Raw genomic sequence first — 7420 nt, forward strand, 5'->3', positions numbered from 1 at the left:
AACATTACATGACTGAACAGTTCTGGGTTTTCTTATATTCAGCACAATTTTTCCCTCAAAGTGGAATCTACACAATTAGAAAAAGTGCAGCCATCATGCTCCCAGGAATGAGTAAATCTGAGATAACTGGAAAAGAGTTTTATCTTATTTGCTTCAGAAGGAATGCTTCAAGATACTAGTTGATAGATCTCATCCTCCTGTCTCAAATCAACAGTCATGTCCATTACCAAAATCTGCGTGGGTAGAGAAGAGTACTGGAAAAGGCAGAAGGTTAAAAACACAATAGAACAGAGAACTTGGCCTGCCTTAAAAGTTGGACAAGTGACTGCTTGCAGAGTTTTGCCTACTTTTAAGAGGAAAAAAAAAAAAACACCAACGAACAAACCTCTATCCAGAAATGAACCCTTTTTGTGAGCACAAGGACCATGCAGACAGCTTATCTTTCCATCTTGAAATAGTATTAGGATTAAACCAGCATGCTGGGGGGGGGGGGTTGGGGGTTGGGTTTTTTGTTTGGTTTGAGGGGTTTTTGGGGGGAGGGGGCTGGGCAGGGCTTTGCTAGGTATAGCATTGTAATTTAAGAGACTAAGAGTTTGAAGTCACAGTGCTGGACTCCTCACATGATGTGTGACTTTCAATATACCAGCATTCCAATTCCCACTCTTAGCCTTGACAGGTAAATGGTATAATACATGGAAATGTTTAGATGTTTACTCTGGGTCTTGAAAGATGTTTAGGCATTTAAATTAACCCGAGTTTCAGCAATATAGACCTATCAGACAATTCAGCTGAAGACATATTGTATGAGGGTTTTTTTGGTAGTGTCCAGGGAAAAGAATGAAGATGTCAGATGCACAGCCCAGACCTACCAATTCAAACTCCTTGTTCAGGATTTTTTTTTTTTTTTTTTTTTTTTTTTCCCCCTACTTACTACACAGGTTTCAGAGTTGACCAGACCCATGAAAGGGAAACCCTGTCCTTTGTCAGTGTTTTTGACTTGAATGCTGTTCAAGCACCTGAATTTAGACTGCATTTTTGAGATGCCTATCCTCCAGCCACAGAATCCTTAGTTCAATTTTCCTAGCAATGTTTTTGACCACTATTACTGTATTGTAAAACTGATGTAGGATAAGTACTCAAAAATCTTTCTAATATTGATGGTTTGGTATTTTTTCCAAGTAAGCAGCTTCAGAGATGCTAAAAGCAGGATTCCTCAGACTGGAGGTGTTTCCAGTGCAAGCATCTATGTTTATGTTCACTGCCTAAGCAGCTTTTAGTGGATGGTTTAATGAATGGAACTTGATATAATTTAGGGCATATTTTCAAAGTAAAATACACTCACATCTGGTCCAGTGGATCATACCCTAAATGCAATTGACTTTACTGACTGGATCTCTACCAAATTTCAGAGGTGCTTAGACACCTCATCCACACCCATATGCATTGTAGACACCTAAAACTGGCAGATATAAATTCTACCTTAGTGTCTCACTTTGACTAATACACAATAGAAAGGATACTTTCTAGATAAATCTTTTTTTTTTTTCTTTTATTCTTTTTTTTTTTTTTACTCAATGGTAAATCTTGTCATTTGGATTCCTGTTATTAAAATCTGAAATGTAGATTTCCATTATTCTTTGCACTCAGATACACTTAACTCATTCCCAAAACTATTATTTCCCATACTTTTGTTTTGCCTCCTCTATACCTTGTTGGTTGCAGTTTTAAGAGGAAATCTGGTCCTTCCCTGAAGAGATACTTTTCAGCGCTATAAATTCAGCTGGGATTAACCAAAGTTCTTTGGACTTTTTGAAAGATGCTCATGCAAGTGCTGGTTCTCTTTCTTCTTCTCTGTTTTCAAAGAAGTTGGCCCTGCTTTATCTCACATACCCACAAGAAGCAAAGCAAGGGAAAAAGCTCCCAAACACTGTGATGAGTTCTCCCCTTCAAAGAATACGAATGTCAACATCACACTTTGATCCTCACAGGCAGTCAGAAGTGTTTCAGAAATATCTCGTTATTCAAATATTTAAGAACTTATAGTGAAGATCCACAGCAGGTGACATAATTTAGAGAGAACCCTGTTCCATAGTAAAACATACTGCTGTCCCTATACTTAGCTGCACCAGATTTTGCTCTCAGAGCAAAGTCAAAGGACCTCTCACCCTGGTATAGATCTGGAATAACCCTGCCAAACTGAACAGAATTAAAAGGCTGTGAAATAGAGTAAATCATAGCCATAGCAACTCATTTAATTTTAGCAGAGCTACTCCAGGTTCCCAGCAGTCTAACTAATTGCTTGGCTTTGTTCCACTTTCCCTAAAGACTGAAGCGTACCTTTTTTTCTTTTTTTTTTTTTTTCTTCTATATATATTAACAGGAGCCTATGTATCACTTGTCAGAAGATGCTTAGCAAACTGAACATCCTTCAGGAGCTTCTCTGCAGCCCACTCCCAACTTCAGTTCTAGGCTTTGTCCTAACCCCAAATGTAGGTCAAGGCTTTAAGTGAATCTTAGCCCAAGATCCTCAGCTATGGTCCAAAAGGAAAAGTTTTCATCGGAGACTTCTCTGTGCAGTCTACCCCCTCCTTTGACACGCCCTGCAGCCATAATCTGATTTTTATTCAGGATGAAACTGAAAGATATAAAGTGATCAAAACAATAGACACAGAAAAACACACCCAAGTGTAAGGTGTCCAAGGCGAAACAGACAAATACCAGCAAATGGTAAATGGTAGCTGAGAGGAATAACTGGATAACATCAATAAGGCAGTGTCCTAACAGCTGTTCTCCATTCTATGCTTTTCAGCCTATTTATCTTTTGTTAGGTGACGTTCCTTGTCATGCCCTTCAAACCTCCCAGGTTTATTGCTCTTTCTATAGCGTAGCTTCCATTCCCAAAGGCTACATGCCTGACAGGGGAAGAAATGTATGTAATTAATATTTTCCCTGTATTCTCCGGGCCAAAAGAAGGCTGTGCATCTTCCACTCAGGTATCTGGCAGTTCGGAAAATTTTCCAGCAACACCGGTGGGCTTTGGGGTCAAAACGGTAGCAGTCGAGTGGAGGACACTGAGACACAAGTATGACACCAAACACCTTTTGCGTTGAGGCTCGAGAGGGCAGGGCTCAGTCTCTGCACGGGCTGGGTACAAATCCCAGACTCGTGGGAAAGCGGCAGATTGTAAAGTCATTTGGTGCCCTCTAATGGCAAGGATGCTTTTAACCAAAATGGTCCAGTGAAAGCACTTAACCCCAAAACGGTCACTGCCACCGCTGACAAACTCAGTTCAACTGGCGTAGTCCTATTTTCAAACATTAGTTTAGTTGGTTGTCCTGACTGATAGGATCTCTCTCCCACACTAGCTAATTTGTGTTGTGTACCATCTGGGCTTTGTAGAGGCTGGAATACCTTGTGAATTCAAATAAGTGATATCCTACTAAGCTTTATGAGGTCTGTGAAGACACAGCCACCCTCTTAGTTCTGCCACATCAGGAATGATGTCTGCTTGCTCTGTCTGAGATGCCAGAAAACTCTGCTGGTGCCATGGTGGGGCCATGCATGCTCCATCTACAGTGATCGAACAAGCATTGGGCAGCGCAAAACTTGCATGCCTTTTGTGTAGATGAATTTTATGAACTACAGAGTATATTTCTTAAAGATTCAGAATTTAGTGGAATACAATGAGCAGTTCAGTGTTCCCTGTAATCATTCAACCATTCGCTTTCTGGAGTCAGATCATGGGTATTAACTTGAAAGAGGAACATTACTAACCACTGATCCGGCCAAATTGCCCAGGAAAAATGAAAAACTAGGGAGAAACAGAACTATTTATAAATTTAGGCTTTTTCTTTTTCTGTTTCTCTCTCACCCCAAGCTGGTGGTATTGTCCCTAGGCCCTAATCAGGGTATGCTGAGATTTTTTTTATAAGGTACATGCCCATGGAGCAATACAAGAAGCTGCAAGTTTCTGTGCAACTTGTGTGCTCTGGCAGAATGGAAACTGACAGTCATTTGCTCACATGTTGGTTAAAATCAATAAGCCTTGGAAGAGCTGTGGAAGAATCACAAGATGCAAAATAGCTGGGTGATAACACAATGATGTAATTCATCAATGATAAATCTAAAGTTATGAACAGAAAGAAAACCAAACACAACTCTATTTAGATAGCCTCTAAATCAGACTTTACCACTGAGAAAAGCAATTTTGCAGTAACTGTTCATGAAGCGACTCTGAAAAAGGCAAATTAAATCACTGAGGGGAAAAAAAAAAAAAAAAAAAAAAAAAAAAAAAAAAAAAAAAAAAAAGAGCAGATTAAACAAAATATCACCATGACATTACGTTTAAATTCTTTGGTGTGTCTAGAGCTGTCTTTGCCTCTGGTAGTCTCAGCTCAGCAACTGATGTTAGAAGCAGAAAACATGCCAGGAAGCATGGCAGAGACGATCAGCAGCATAGAGTTGTTTCCACACAAGAATCCATTGGATAGTCAAAGACATCCAGTGATGAAAAAGGTGAAGAGAACAGCTGAGACTATCTGCTGGTTTTCATAGCACAAGAAATTGAGGGACTAACTGCTTTTCAGCCACAGGTTTAAAAACAAAAAGTGATCATTTTTCTCATATGCCCACCCCCATTAAATGTTGAAATTAATTGCCACAAGATTTTGGTGGGGAGATAAAGATGAGCTGGTCCTATGCCTTAGGAATGGATTCATCAAGATCTGCAGGAGCATGATCTTGAGTGCAGGGATTTCATATCATCCATGGTGGAAGGAGGAAGAGCGAAATTGTTCATAGTGGTAAGGGAAAAGAAAGGTAGTCAGAAGTTTGACTTAGAGACCTATTGCTCTGCAGATCTTCCAGATTTTATCTGCCTTTTCACTACTGAATGTGAAAAGAGCATGTGAGAGATTGACTTGTAGCTGAAACACTAATGAAGGTCTGTGTCCCCTGTGGCCTAATCAGATATTTGACTCTTTTCCTGAAAATCATGAGACAGAGGAAAAACAGGTGCATGTGTTGTTTATTTTGGCATTTATGAATAATATAAAAGCTTGATATTGCTCAAAATGTTTTATGTTGAAAACCTTCCCTAGAATATTCAAGTACTAATAAAAAACATTTTAAAGCTGGGAGATGTCATGTCTTCTCATCTGGCACCCAAAGACTGCTTTTTCTTCCCAGCTGCCCTTGAATTTTTCTACTGATTTCTCTTTGGCATCTATCTCCTAGAAAGATAATCCATTTGGATATAAGGGTATTAGGGCTTGATAGATCCACTGGTCTCTTCAGGTCATTCCAACAGTAAATCTCGATTTTAAAAACACTTTGCTAATTATCCTTTGAATTCATCTTGTATTTTCACTCAACCATGAATCCTTGCTATGCCTTTTTCTACAAAATAAAATCCCAAACTTGGCGGTTTTCTTCCCTGAGAACTGATCACACAGTAACCATGTCTCTTGCTGTGGTATTTGCAGTACATGGACAAAAATCTCTTTGTAGTGCAATTTTGCCATCATCCTTCTGCCTCTGCACCAGTTAGGGTGTTCCCCTGACCAAGCCCTTTAAAAGGATGTTCTGTCATGACTCTCAACCTCCCTTTGGGTAAACTAAGGACAGAAAACTCTTCAAGTTCTTGAGTCTGTCAAGAAAAGCATCATTCTTCAGACTTCAGATAACATGGTTCTTCACTACCTTGTCTCACAACACTCTTTTTAAAACCCTGACAAATTAAATTATTGCAGTATCCCTGTAGCACCAGAAGAGGTACCAGAGGCAAAATACTTCTACTCCCACTCCAACATTTTTGTACTATACAATTACACCAGGACTTCATGCCTTATTTCTTGCCAATTCTTTCTTCCCAATTTTTTGTTGTTGTTGTTGTCCTCCAGAGAGTCTGATGTGGAGGATATGGATCCAGTTTGGTAGCTCTAACCCAAACAGCCTGGTCCTAAATGCCACAATTAGTGTGAAAGACAATTACTGCACAGTAGTTCATCAGATTCATAGCTTCCCCCAAAAAATCAATATATGGGTTGGAGAGGATCCCAGAAAAGAGATTAATTTTTGATAGACTGAGTCTTGATATGCTTCCATGGGATTTACATTTAACCTTTGACCCAGCTGAAGGCTGCGGAGGGACCATGAACAAAAGCAGCATTCTAGTTCCTGGCCCTTATAATTTATATCCCAAATGAATATCTGATATCTTCAGGCACCATGAATTACAATTCAGAGAGTTGGAGAGGAATTCTTAGTGTCACAAAGGAGCACCCTCCTAAGAGGGTCACTGAGATGAAAACAGTGGTAGTGCCCTTCAAGGAGCTTTCTGTCCATGGACAGAATGCACTTTGATTACACTGTTCTACTGCTACAAAGAGAAATAGATTTTAAGCTTTAGAGCTGAGAAAAGCTTCATTATGGTTCCACACCCTCAGGCATGTGAAAACTAAATGCTTCTTCAGCACTTTCAGGATTAAACGGATGAAGATGAGAAGAAAATACATTCTGGAGCAATGAGCTGTTAAAATATCAGATAAGTAATTTAAGCAGGATCATTTTCTTGTTGGGCTGAATATATGCCTGGAGAATGGTTTCCTATTTCCTCCTTGCTGGTATACTCCTGCACAAATGATTAGTATTTCAGAAGGTAAAAACCCCAAAATCCCTGCATAGTTCTCCTGCATGTCAAAGTGTTTTTCCTTCAGGGTCTCCACTTAGAGTCTGGTATAAAATGCACAGTCTGAAATACAGCAATAGCTGCCTTGGTCTGCTTGCAGCCACATCTGGATCCACCATATACGAGTTGCTTACCACAGAATCACTGAGTTACTTAGGTTGGAAAAGACCCCTGAGATCATCAAGTTCAACCTTTGACTGATCACTACCTTGTCAACTAGGCTATGGCACTAAGTGCCACATCCAGCCATTTGCTGAACAACTCCAGGGATGGTGTCCTTGTTCTGGCCAGGACAGGGTTTATTTTGGCAGGAGCCAGAAGGGCCAGACCCCAGAGGCTGTTCTACACCACCTCAAGTCATGCATAGGTTCTCTTTGGTGGGGTGGTGGTGAAGCCTGGGGTCTGGGTACCACTGAGTTCGCCATGGTGGGCTCTCACGTGTGAATCGTTCAGCTAGCATGTGCACTCTGTTATGAATAGTTTGCTTTTATTGTTTGTTTTCTTATTTCATTTGATGTGTCCAGTAAATTATTTTAATCTCAACCTGTGATCTTTACCTTTTGTGCCTCTGGTTCTCCTTTCCCTCCCACCTCAGAGGGAGAGGAGAGAGGGGAAGAATGCTTCAGTGGGAACATTAAATTGGGGAATACCAGTCCTAAACCATGACACGTGGTGACTCCACCATTTCCATTAATCCATTCCACTGCTTAAAAACCCTTTCTGGGACAAAAT

The sequence above is a fragment of the Hirundo rustica genome, chromosome 1 (genome assembly GCF_015227805.2).
Source record: "Hirundo rustica isolate bHirRus1 chromosome 1, bHirRus1.pri.v3, whole genome shotgun sequence".
Lineage (NCBI taxonomy): Eukaryota > Metazoa > Chordata > Aves > Passeriformes > Hirundinidae > Hirundo > Hirundo rustica.